This window comes from Coregonus lavaretus (assembly GCF_964263955.1).
Source record: "Coregonus lavaretus genome assembly, contig: HAP1_SCAFFOLD_315, whole genome shotgun sequence".
NCBI classification, from domain to species: domain Eukaryota; kingdom Metazoa; phylum Chordata; class Actinopteri; order Salmoniformes; family Salmonidae; genus Coregonus; species Coregonus lavaretus.
In genome coordinates, this window is record NW_028165262.1 from 300,856 (window position 1) to 313,642 (window position 12,787).

General features: G+C 43.2%; 1 protein-coding gene across 1 annotated transcript in view; it reads right to left on the reverse strand.

Moving 5' to 3' along the window:
* The window catches only part of LOC311116059 (putative E3 ubiquitin-protein ligase HERC1), a 233,569-nt gene extending 229,655 nt beyond the window's left edge, over positions 1–3,914 (reverse strand). Inside the window, 1 exon segment of the mRNA XM_084191189.1 lies at positions 3,533–3,914. The gene's annotated coding sequence lies outside the window, so the exon portion shown is untranslated.
* Between the last annotated feature and the right edge of the window lie 8,873 nt (positions 3,915–12,787).

Sequence of the window (12,787 nt, forward strand, 5' to 3'; positions counted from 1 at the left end):
TGATCTGGTAGGGGATCCGTGTGTGTTCTGTTGGAGCATGGCTGGGTTGGGGAGGGTTTGATCTGGTAGGGGATCCGTGTGTGTTCTGTTGGAGCATGGCTGGGTTGGGGAGGGTTTGATCTGGTAGGGGATCCGTGTGTGTTCTGTTGGAGCATGGCTGGGTTGGGGAGGGTTTGATCTGGTAGGGGATCCGTGTGTGTTCTGTTGGAGCATGGCTGGGTTGGGGAGGGTTTGATCTGGTAGGGGATCCGTGTGTGTTCTGTTGGAGCATGGGGGGGGGTTGGGGAGGGTTTGATCTGGTAGGGGATCCGTGTGTGTTCTGTTGGAGCATGGCTGGGTTGGGGAGGGTTTGATCTGGTAGGGGATCCGTGTGTGTTCTGTTGGAGCATGGCTGGGTTGGGGAGGGTTTGATCTGGTAGGGGATCCGTGTGTGTTCTGTTGGAGCATGGCTGGGTTGGGGAGGGTTTGATCTGGTAGGGGATCCGTGTGTGTTCTGTTGGAGCATGGCTGGGTTGGGGAGGGTTTGATCTGGTAGGGGATCTGTGTGTGTTCTGTTGGAGCATGGGGGGGGGTTGGAGAGGGTTTGATCTGGTAGGGGATCCGTGTGTGTTCTGTTGGAGCATGGGGGGGGGGGGTTGGGGAGGGTTTGATCTGGTAGGGGATCCGTGTGTGTTCTGTTGGAGCATGGCTGGGTTGGGGAGGGTTTGATCTGGTAGGGGATCCGTGTGTGTTCTGTTGGAGCATGGCTGGGTTGGGGAGGGTTTGATCTGGTAGGGGATCCGTGTGTGTGTTCTGTTGGAGCATGGCTGGGTTGGGGAGGGTTTGATCTGGTAGGGGATCCGTGTGTGTTCTGTTGGGAGCATGGCTGGGTTGGGGAGGGTTAGATCTGGTAGGGGATCCGTGTGTGTTCTGTTGGGAGCATGGCTGGGTTGGGGAGGGTTTGATCTGGTAGGGGATCCGTGTGTGTTCTGTTGGGAGCATGGCTGGAAATGAAACAAGACACTGAAATGAAACAACTAGCCTACAGTGCACTCATCTTATAGTGATCACATCCGTGAAGGACAATTTTATCACTATAAGCTGTTGATCACACTAACCACATTCAGTTTATGGAACTAGGCTATAGACCTAACATGTAACATGTCCTCGGAACTCCAACTAGACCCATAGAGATGATGTACGACTAGTCAGCTACCCTAATACTGTGTTCCAGTTACTACACATGGCATTCCCAATATTCCTGGGGGAACATTTTCCAACATGCTGTCAGCCTAATCCATGGAACCAATGTAACGCCCTAATTTTGCTGGAAGTAACCATGACATTGCATATTACCCAACGACCTAGGTGTAAACATTTCAGATCATTCCAGTTATACAGGATAATAGTAATAAACTTAGGCCTGCATGTGCTTTATGCCACAGATACTATCAGTTCTCACAAGATAGGCCTATTTGCACCAGCGGTCAAATCAACACAGTACACATCAGCACAGTACATATCAGCCAGTACACATCAGCACAGTACATATCAGCCAGTACATATCAGCACAGCAGTCATTGCCTTACATGAACTTCATGGGGAAGCAAACACACACATGGGGAAGCAACACACACATGAGGAAGCAACACACACATGGGGAAGCAAACACACACATGAGGAAGCAACACACACATGGGGAAGCAAACACACACATGGGGAAGCAAACACACCTGGGGAAGCAATGTGGAGAGAAACATGCGGAAGGCCTAGACAACTAAATTAGGCCGTAATATGACTTTCAACATCAGTTACTAATTGATTATGAACCTGTTTTCTCTGGATGGGAAATAGGTCACCTGATACTGAGTGTAGAAGAAGAACGGTTTTCACCTTCTGTTCAGGCTTGTCCATTACATCTAGGCTATTCCCTTACCCCCTACACTCAAACCAGCAGGCCTATATTGCCTAACATACAGTTGTTAGCTACCGTTCTTCATAATACGCCTATGCATTATGCAATACAAATAACTAAATGTTAGTAGTACCGACATGCATTCGACATCCATGAAATCTTGCAACAACAGCTGGAAACATTGATTTCACAGTCCACAGCTATGGTGATACTTATTGCCTAATGGTCTGGAAGTGGCCTTCCACTACACAGTGACAATGCATTTCCTATGTGCATTTTATATTAGAATTTCTCAATCTCTTGCTACACAATCGTTTTTATATTGCGGGCGGCAGGTAGCCTAGCGGTTAAGAGCGTTGGGCCAGTAACCAAAAGGTAGCTGGTTCGAATCCCTGAGCCGACTAGGTGAAAAATCTGTCATTGTGCCCTTGAGCAAGACACTTAACCCTAATTGCGCCTGTAACTCACTCTAGATAAGAGCATCTGCTAAATTACTCCATTTTTTTATGTACAGCTTTCACCATGCAATATTGATCTCAAGAAGAAGGGCACCAGCATTATTGGCAATCTCATGAGCAGGCGTGCTATGTTCGCCTGCTGCATTGCTGAACATACGAGACAAAAAGTGAATAGCTTTGACAGCTGTCTGTCATATTATAAAGCCTACTGTGGTATCAGTATGTGCCCAGGGACAGCAAGGTGGAATACTGTAAATTGTCATAGTAGGCAATACAGTGGTGATATACTGTAAACCCAGCTAGCTACTTCAGCTAACTAGCTAGCTACTAAATACTTGCCTATGCTGGATAAACAGTAAGGTAGGCAAATCAGCTGACCAGGTAGCTAGCCATTTAGCTAGCTAGCTTAACTAGTTGCATAAACTAGCTAGCTAGTAGCTAACGTTAGCGGGCTAACTAACACGTTCCACATCTCTAACCTACCTAGCTTTAACAGACAATCCACAAAAACAACATAAATGCTATTTGTTCGCTAGCTTGACTAATTATTCACCAGACATAGAATATGTTAGACTGACATGACACAGCTGTATAGTAAGGTAGCTAGCCAGCTAGCTAGCAAGCAAGCTAACAGACTAGCTAGCTGCCATCGCAATGGACTAGCTACACTTCAACTTATAGAACAGTCTACTAGGCCTGTAACGTTAGCTACATAGGCCAAAATCAAACAAATAACTAACTAGCATGCTAGCTAAGTTTATTACAGCCTTGTTACATACGAGGTTACTAACAGTTAGCTAACTACTGTGTTATGTTGTAAACTGGCGGTGGTGCTGAAGCACAACATAAAGCTAATGCTAGCAGGCTACCGATGATAACCAATAGAGTTCACTTTACTGTTAGGTAGCTAGTTAGGTAGGTAGCTGCTAGCTAGCTGGAAGCAACTCATACACATGTAGGTAAATGGAAAACACAGGCTACAGCTAGCTAATTTGGCCATCAACGATACAGATAGCAAGACTCTGGCACTGTTTTGCAACAGTAAAATTAATTGTCGGGAAATTGTCTTGACATTTTATGCAAGCTTACACATAGAAAGGCCTAGCTAGCTAGCATAGCTGACTAGCAGTTAGGAGAGAAGAGATTCGAGAGATGTAGCTAGCTAGCTTGACGAGCTTACCATCAACTGTCAAAGGGGCCTCTTCACTGTGGCACGTAAATGCACTTCATTGCAATAACAAAGGTTTCTGCAATTGAAGAACGTATTGGTTGTATCCGTAAGCTTACTTGTGGGTTTTGATAAGGTGTCGTTAGCTACAAAAAAAAAGGCTGAAAGTCAGGAGCACGTTTCCATTCTTCCCACCTTTTCGTTTCTGGCTGCAACTTCCACTGCAATGGATCGAGATGAGAGGTTCACTCCCTAGCCTCAGCCCCAGACCTGGGCGCAGTGACGTGAGTCTGTCTGTCTACAGGCAGTCAGAGGCTGAGCTACTGATCCAGATGAGAGGTTCACTCCCTAGCCTCAGACCCAGACCTGGGCGCAGTGACGTGAGTCTGTCTGTCTACAGGCAGTCAGAGGCTGAGCTACTGACTGACTGCAGCCATGTAAACAAAGGAAAATGCTATCATTTCAATATTGAATGGTCAATTCCAGTGGTTACATCAATTATTTTTGTCTATAATGTTTAAAAAAATTTAATGAATTTTTTTTTTTAAGGAGTGGGGAAATCCCACACCTTTCGTAATTTTTTGTAGATTTATTGAAGAGATAGTTTAGTGTCTAAGATAGGGGAGGGTGGGGTCAAAGGGCAGTGGGTCGGATTCGAACCCATGCTGACTCTTGTTTGCAATAATTTCAATATTGAATTATCAATTCCAGTGGTTACATCAATTATTTTTGCATTGTCATCATAGTTAATTATTCTGCAAATACCTTTGGGCCAAAATTTGAAATAGCTACTAGTTCCAGTTCATGCATGTTTTACCCTTCTGCACAATACAGTAATACCATCACAATGATGCAACATGTAATAGCAGTCAACTGTAAGTGTTTTAATGACCACTTGTATCATATAGTTATTACATTATTATAGTTATTACATTGTAGAGTTATTACATTATTATATTACATTATTATAGTTATTACATTATTATATTACATTATTATAGTTATTATATTATATAGTTATTACATAAAACATATAGTTATTACATTATTATAGTTATTACATTATAGAGTTATTACATTATTATAGTTATTATATTATATAGTTATTACATAAAACATATATATAGTTATTGCCTATTATAATTATTATATTATAGTTATTACATTATTATAGTTATTACATTATAGAGTTACTACATTATTATAGTTATTATATTATATAGTTATTACATAAAACACATATATAGTTATTGCATATTATAGTTATTATATTATAGTTATTACAAATCAAATCAAATCAAATCAAATCAAATTTTATTGGTCACATGCGCCGAATACAACAGGTGCAGACATTACAGTGAAATGCTTACTTACAGCCCTTAACCAACAGTGCATTTATTTTAAACAAAAAAGTAAGAGTAAAACAACAACAAAAAAGTGTTGAGAAAAAAAGAGCAGAAGTAAAAAATAAAGTGACAGTAGGGAGGCTATATATACAATAGAATAAAGTGACAGTAGGGAGGCTATATATACAGGGGGGTACCGTTGCATAGTCAATGTGCGGGGGCACCGGCCAGTTGAGGCAGTTGAGGCAATATGTACATGTGGGTAGAGTTAAAGTGACTATGCATAAATACTTAACAGAGTAGCAGCAGCGTAAAAAGGATGGGGTGGGGGGGCAGTGCAAATAGTCCGGGTAGCCATGATTAGCTGTTCAGGAGTCTTATGGCTTGGGGGTAGAAGCTGTTGAGAAGTCTTTTGGACCTAGACTTGGCACTCCGGTACCGCTTGCCGTGCGGTAGCAGAGAGAACAGTCTATGACTAGGGTGACTGGAGTCTTTGACAATTTTGAGGGCCTTCCTCTGACACCGCCTGGTATAGAGGTCCTGGATGGCAGGGAGCTTTGCCCCAGTGATGTACTGGGCCGTACGCACTACCCTCTGTAGTGCCTTGCGGTCAGAGGCCAAGCAGTTGCCATACCAGGCGGTGATGCAACCAGTCAGGATGCTCTCGATGGTGCAGCTGTAGAATTTTTTGAGGATCTGAGGACCCATGCCAAATCTTTTTAGTCTCCTGAGGGGGAATAGGCTTTGTCGTGCCCTCTTCACGACTGTCTTGGTGTGTTTGGACCATGATAGTTCGTTGGTGATGTGGACACCAAGGAACTTGAAGCTCTCAACCTGTTCCACTACAGCCCCGTCGATGAGAATGGGGGCGTGCTCAGTCCTCTTTTTTTTCCTGTAGTCCACAATCATCTCCTTTGTCTTGGTCACGTTGAGGGAGAGGTTGTTGTCCTGGCACCACACGGCCAGATCTCTGACCTCCTCCCTATAGGCTGTCTCATCGTTGTCGGTGATCAGGCCTACCACTGTTGTGTCGTCGGCAAACTTAATGATGGTGTTGGAGTCGTGCCTGGCCATGCAGTCATGGGTGAACAGAGAGTACAGGAGGGGACTGAGCACGCACCCCTGAGGGGCCCCCGTGTTGAGGATCAGTGTGGCAGATGTGTTGTTACCTACCCTTACCACCTGGGGGCGGCCCGTCAGGAAGTCCAGGATCCAGTTGCAGAGGGAGGTGTTTAGTCCCAGGATCCTTAGCTTAGTGATGAGCTTTGAGGGCACTATGGTGTTGAATGCTGAGCTGTAGTCAATGAATAGCATTCTCACGTAGGTGTTCCTCTTGTCCAGGTGGGAAAGGGCAGTGTGGAGTGCGATAGAGATTGCATCATCTGTGGATCTGTTGGGGCGGTATGCAAATTGGAGTGGGTCTAGGGTTTCTGGGATTATGCTGTTGATGTGAGCCATGACCAGTCTTTCAAAGCACTTCATGGCTACAGACGTCAGTGCCACGGGTCGGTAGTCATTTAGGCAGGTTATCTTAGAGTTCTTGGGCACGGGGACTATGGTGGTCTGCTTGAAACATGTTGGTATTACAGACTCAGTCAGGGACATGTTGAAAATGTCAGTGAAGACACTTGCCAGTTGGTCAGCACATGCTCGGAGTACACGTCCTGGTAATCCGTCTGGCCCTGCGGCCTTGTGAATGTTGACCTGCTTAAAAGTCTTACTCACATCGGCTACGGAGAGCGTGATCACATAGTCGTCCGGAACAGCTGGTGCTCTCATGCATGCTTCAGTGTTGCTTGCCTCGAAGCGAGCATAGAAGTGGTTTAGCTCGTCTGGTAGGCTTGTGTCACTGGGCAGCTCGCGGCTGTGCTTCCCTTTGTAGTCTGTAATAGTTTTCAAGCCCTGCCACATCCGACGAGCGTCAGAGCCAGTGTAGTATGATTCAATCTTAGACCTGTATTGACTCTTTGCCTGTTTGATGGTTCGTCGGAGGTCATAGCGGGATTTCTTATAAGCGTCCGGGTTAGAGTCCCGTTCCTTGAAAGCGGCAGCTCTACCCTTTAGCTCAGTGCGGATGTTTCCTGTAATCCATGGCTTCTGGTTGGGGTATGTATTACATTATTATAGTTATTAAATTATAGAGTTATTACATTATTCTAGTTATTACATTATATAGTTATTACATTATATAGTTATTACATTATTCTAGTTATTACATCATAGAGTTATTATATTATTCTAGTTATTACATCATAGAGTTATTATATTATTCTAGTTATTACATTGTATAGTTATTACATTATTCTAGTTATTACATTATTCTAGTTATTACATTATTCTAGTTTTTCCATGATTCTAGTTATTACATTATTCTAGTTTTTCCATGATTCTAGTTATAAAAATTATATAGTTATTACATTATTCTAGTTATTACAGAGAAATACAGACAAGGGTCCCACACATTTTGGATTATTAAAAGAGAGATTGGATTAAGTTTCTTGATTAATATTGTTTGGCCATTGGCCTGCCATATATCTGAATCCAAACTAATAGTAAAGGGAGTGGAGGCTAGTGTTAATTGCCTAGTGGCCAGGCAGCAAGAGGAAGCAGTGTTGTGGTTATCTGGGCTGAGCAGAGACAGTACAGAGTTTATATCTCTACTGGAGAGCTGCTCTGGAGCTCAGCCCCTGCCTGCTGCTCCCATATCTATTGGGTGAAAAACCACAGTGTGCCATCACAGCAGCAATATTTGTGACCTGTTGCCACAAGAAAAGGGCAACCAGTGAAGAACAAACACCATTGTAAATACAACCCATATTTATATTGATTTTCCCTTTTGTACTTTAACTATTTGCACATTGTTACAACACTGTATATAGACATAATATGAGATTTGAAATGTCTTTATTCTTTTGGAACTTCTGAGTGTAATGTTTACTGTACATTATTTATCGTTTATTTCACTTTTGTTTATGATCTATTTCACTTGCTTTGGCAATGTAAACATATGCTTCCCATGCCAATAACGCCCTTTGAATTGAATTTATAGAAGAGAGAGGGGGCGAAGGTGGGTATTTTTTATTACCAGTTACTGGTGACTGACTGTATTTATGTGAATGTTATTACTGGTATGTTACTGGTGACTGGGTGGATGTATGTGAATGTTATTACCGGTATGTTACTGGTGACTGGGTGGATGTATGTGAATGTTATTACCGGTATGTTACTGGTGACTGGGTGGATGTATGTGAATGTTATTACCGGTATGTTACTGGTGACTGGGTGGATGTATGTGAATGTTATTACTGGTATGTTGCTGGTGACTGGGTGGATGTATGTGAATGTTATTACCGGTATGTTGCTGGTGACTGGGTTTGCTGTGTGTGCTGTCCCCTGAAGGAAGGAATACTCTAGAACACACCGACAGGTTCACATTCTCCAACTGAACCTACCGTCACTGGACTCAACAAAGAGCCTCCGCCTCAGGCTTATACTGCAGGTCTGTACTGTAGTCGGCTATGCTCAATACATCACATCAACAACCGTTTATGTCAAAGGATTCTTCAGAAGTTGACGTTCAAGGAGTAGTCGTGTATAGTTTACAAATGTCCTGATTCAAGGAACATGACCAGATCTCAGACCTCCACAAAGTTGCAATGACAACTTATTTGCATCTCTTTCATAATATGAAACCAATCTATGTGTACAGTACCTTGACTCTGTGAACTTATGAGGCCTTAACACAGCTACGGTATGTTGTTGTTGTGTATCTCGAGCACCAATCAGAGGCACACTGAGGACATAACCAACCAACTGCAACATCTGTCAGTCATTCAGCATCCCGTGGAGAAACCAACTGCATCAACAGTCAGTCATTCAGCATCCTGTGGAGAAACCGACTGCATCAACAGTCAGTCATTCAGCATCCCGCGGAGAAACCAACTGCAGTGCTTTACAAACTACTACTCTGATTTGAGCTGATTTGATTTAGGCCTAGAGACTACAGCCAGACGCCACAGAAAGAGTTGCCCCTGGGTTTATTGTTCAAGTGAATGAATGTACTCAACTCGCTATTTGGAGTGTCTTGGTAAAAGGTGGCAGAAAACATGTTGGCAGAATAAAGAAAGCAAACAGGCGTTGAATGACTTTTAATTCGAATTGATCCAACCTTAGTTTAAGGGGAGTGAACGGAGAGGAGTGAAGATTGATGGGAAATTGGTGAATCTAACATTCGAAATGAAGGGGTTAACGTAAAAAAACCCAGAATGGAATGGTGCTTGGTGGAATGGTGCTTGGTGGAATGGTGCTTGGTGGAATGGTGATTGGTGGAATGGTGCTTGGTGGAATGGTGCTTGGTGGAATGGTGCTTGGTGGAATGGTGCTTGGTGGAATGGTGCTTGGTGGAATGGTGATTGGTGGAATGTGCTTGGTGGAATGGTGCTTGGTGGAATGGTGATTGGTGGAATGGTGATTGGTGGAATGGTGATTGGTGGAATGGTGATTGGTGGAATGGTGCTTGGTGGAATGGTGCTTGGTGGAATGGTGCTTGGTGGAATGGTGCTTGGTGGAATGGTGCTTGGTGAAATGGTGATTGGTGGAATGGTGATTGGTGGAATGGTGCTTGGTGGAATGGTGATTGGTGGAATGGTTCTTGGTGGAATGGTGCTTGGTGGAATGGTGCTTGGTGGAATGGTGCTTGGTGGAATGGTGCTTGGTGGAATGGTGCTTGGTGGAATGGTTCTTGGTGGAATGGTGCTTGGTGGAATGGTGCTTGGTGAAATGGTGCTTGGTGGAATGGTGCTTGGTGGAATGGTGCTTGGTGGAATGGTGCTTGGTGGAATGGTGCTTGGTGGAATGGTGCTTGGTGGTTAACTTCAGGAGGTGGAATGGAGGAATGGTGGTGCTTGGTTGGTTGTTGTCTTCAGGAAGTGTTACTCCTCTTCCTGGTCTCTTCCTCGTGGTTGCTGTCACAGCTCCTCTGAAAACACAACCAGTATTCTAAGGTGCTGTTGTCTATTTCTAGGCAGTAGCTAAACCTACACTCTGTTTCTCTGTAATAACTCCAGTAATAGATGTTAATATAATATATTTTAGGCAGGCCATCATCTATGTTCTCCAGAGTTGACCGTGGCTAAACACAATGACATGTTCAGTATGTTACCGAGTTACTGTAACTATAGATATGAATGGCAGATCTGTGTGAATGACTTTCTGTATCTGCTGAGACGACAACACAACAATATTTGTGTTTACGTAACCGAGGGCAACAACACACCAGTTCTTGACCCATCACTAACCAGTTTACACACAAGTCCCGTGACTGGCTGAGTGATCAGTGACATCAGCAGCATTACATGGGTTAATTAGACACATAGACTGTGTAATATTAATTGGTTAATTAGACATAGACTGTAATATTAATGGGTTAATTAGACATAGACTGTTTAATATTAATGGGTTAATTAGACATAGACTGTTTAATATTAATGGGTTAGTTAGACATAGACTGTTTAATATTAATGGGTTAGTTAGACATAGACTGTGTAATATTAATGGGTTAGTTAGACATAGACTGTGTAATATTAATGGGTTAATTAGACATAGACTGTTTAATATTAATGGGTTAGTTAGACATAGACTGTGTAATATTAATGGGTTAATTAGACATAGACTGTTTAATATTAATGGGTTAATTAGACATAGACTGTGTAATATTAATGGGTTAATTAGACATATACTGTGTAATATTAATGGGTTAGTTAGACATAGACTGTGTAATATTAATGGGTTAATTAGACATAGACTGTAATATTAATGGGTTAGTTAGACATAGACTGTTTAATATTAATGGGTTAATTAGACACAGACTGTTTTAGTTAGACATAGACTGTTTAATATTAATGGGTTAGTTAGACATAGACTGTGTAATATTAATGGGTTAATTAGACATAGACTGTGTAATATTAATGGGTTAATTACTGGTGACTGACTGTATTTATGTGAATGTTATTACTGGTATGTTACTGGTGACTGGGTGGATGTATGTGAATGTTATTACCGGTATGTTACTGGTGACTGGGTGGATGTATGTGAATGTTATTACCGGTATGTTACTGGTGACTGGGTGGATGTATGTGAATGTTATTACCGGTATGTTACTGGTGACTGGGTGGATGTATGTGAATGTTATTACTGGTATGTTGCTGGTGACTGGGTGGATGTATGTGAATGTTATTACCGGTATGTTGCTGGTGACTGGGTTTGCTGTGTGTGCTGTCCCCTGAAGGAAGGAATACTCTAGAACACACCGACAGGTTCACATTCTCCAACTGAACCTACCGTCACTGGACTCAACAAAGAGCCTCCGCCTCAGGCTTATACTGCAGGTCTGTACTGTAGTCGGCTATGCTCAATACATCACATCAACAACCGTTTATGTCAAAGGATTCTTCAGAAGTTGACGTTCAAGGAGTAGTCGTGTATAGTTTACAAATGTCCTGATTCAAGGAACATGACCAGATCTCAGACCTCCACAAAGTTGCAATGACAACTTATTTGCATCTCTTTCATAATATGAAACCAATCTATGTGTACAGTACCTTGACTCTGTGAACTTATGAGGCCTTAACACAGCTACGGTATGTTGTTGTTGTGTATCTCGAGCACCAATCAGAGGCACACTGAGGACATAACCAACCAACTGCAACATCTGTCAGTCATTCAGCATCCCGTGGAGAAACCAACTGCATCAACAGTCAGTCATTCAGCATCCTGTGGAGAAACCGACTGCATCAACAGTCAGTCATTCAGCATCCCGCGGAGAAACCAACTGCAGTGCTTTACAAACTACTACTCTGATTTGAGCTGATTTGATTTAGGCCTAGAGACTACAGCCAGACGCCACAGAAAGAGTTGCCCCTGGGTTTATTGTTCAAGTGAATGAATGTACTCAACTCGCTATTTGGAGTGTCTTGGTAAAAGGTGGCAGAAAACATGTTGGCAGAATAAAGAAAGCAAACAGGCGTTGAATGACTTTTAATTCGAATTGATCCAACCTTAGTTTAAGGGGAGTGAACGGAGAGGAGTGAAGATTGATGGGAAATTGGTGAATCTAACATTCGAAATGAAGGGGTTAACGTAAAAAAACCCAGAATGGAATGGTGCTTGGTGGAATGGTGCTTGGTGGAATGGTGCTTGGTGGAATGGTGATTGGTGGAATGGTGCTTGGTGGAATGGTGCTTGGTGGAATGGTGCTTGGTGGAATGGTGCTTGGTGGAATGGTGCTTGGTGGAATGGTGATTGGTGGAATGTGCTTGGTGGAATGGTGCTTGGTGGAATGGTGATTGGTGGAATGGTGATTGGTGGAATGGTGATTGGTGGAATGGTGATTGGTGGAATGGTGCTTGGTGGAATGGTGCTTGGTGGAATGGTGCTTGGTGGAATGGTGCTTGGTGGAATGGTGCTTGGTGAAATGGTGATTGGTGGAATGGTGATTGGTGGAATGGTGCTTGGTGGAATGGTGATTGGTGGAATGGTTCTTGGTGGAATGGTGCTTGGTGGAATGGTGCTTGGTGGAATGGTGCTTGGTGGAATGGTGCTTGGTGGAATGGTGCTTGGTGGAATGGTTCTTGGTGGAATGGTGCTTGGTGGAATGGTGCTTGGTGAAATGGTGCTTGGTGGAATGGTGCTTGGTGGAATGGTGCTTGGTGGAATGGTGCTTGGTGGAATGGTGCTTGGTGGTTAACTTCAGGAGGTGGAATGGAGGAATGGTGGTGCTTGGTTGGTTGTTGTCTTCAGGAAGTGTTACTCCTCTTCCTGGTCTCTTCCTCGTGGTTGCTGTCACAGCTCCTCTGAAAACACAACCAGTATTCTAAGGTGCTGTTGTCTATTTCTAGGCAGTAGCTAAACCTACACTCTGTTT